This window comes from Penaeus monodon, chromosome 24 (assembly GCF_015228065.2).
Source record: "Penaeus monodon isolate SGIC_2016 chromosome 24, NSTDA_Pmon_1, whole genome shotgun sequence".
Lineage (NCBI taxonomy): Eukaryota > Metazoa > Arthropoda > Malacostraca > Decapoda > Penaeidae > Penaeus > Penaeus monodon.
Window position 1 is genome coordinate 13,509,160 of NC_051409.1, and position 796 is coordinate 13,509,955.

Consider the following 796-nt stretch of genomic DNA (forward strand, 5'->3'; position numbering starts at 1 on the left):
AATAATACAACAAAAATGCACACACAAAAGTTGAGGGCAGTAAGAACTGCTACCCTATCCCCCCATCCCCACCCTGTCTCTGGCAGAGATCCGTCGTATAAAACCGGACGCCCTTCACCCATCCACTCTTCATTCGGACTCCAGACGCTGTACAACGCTTGTGTGGTGGCCAAAGTCTCCGGCCACACATCTGCTGCCATCATGAGGACCTTCAGCCAGGTCTCTGGTTTTTGTCTTATTGGTTGCGATCGTGCGCATGTCACAAGGCTCTTCCTTCTGTAAGTTAAAATACAACAAAGAACGCCCTTTATTTATTTGTGTTATTTTGAACTTCAAAGTCGTAATAAATCGATGCTACCCTGTTGTGATTATCATTACTGGAGAAAAATATTGATTATCGAAATGATGCTCTGTTATGTAACAAATGGCAATAATGATGTTCTAAATGTTAATGACAGCAATGTTTTTTTACTTTTTTATTTTCATTTTTTGGCTTGCTTGTCTTGTTACAGATGCACCCAGTGGACCTCCGGGCGAGAGACATCCATGCCCACCGCAGTTGTGTCCAGTGTGCCCAGGAGAGTGTCCGAAGTGCGAGAGCTTCCCTGTGTGTCACGAGGTGTGTCCCGATATTGCTATAGCATGTGACTGCCCCTTCTACCACAGCTGCGAATGTCGGCATCGTGTATGTCCTCCCTGTGAAAATCCCATCGCTGAGCTGATTAAAAAGGGAGGCTATAATGGATAAAGAAGCGAGAGAGAAGGTATACCTTCACAAATCTCAATGAACTGAAAT

General features: G+C 44.7%; 1 pseudogene; it reads left to right on the forward strand.

Moving 5' to 3' along the window:
• Positions 1-796, forward strand: LOC119588600 (annotated as a pseudogene).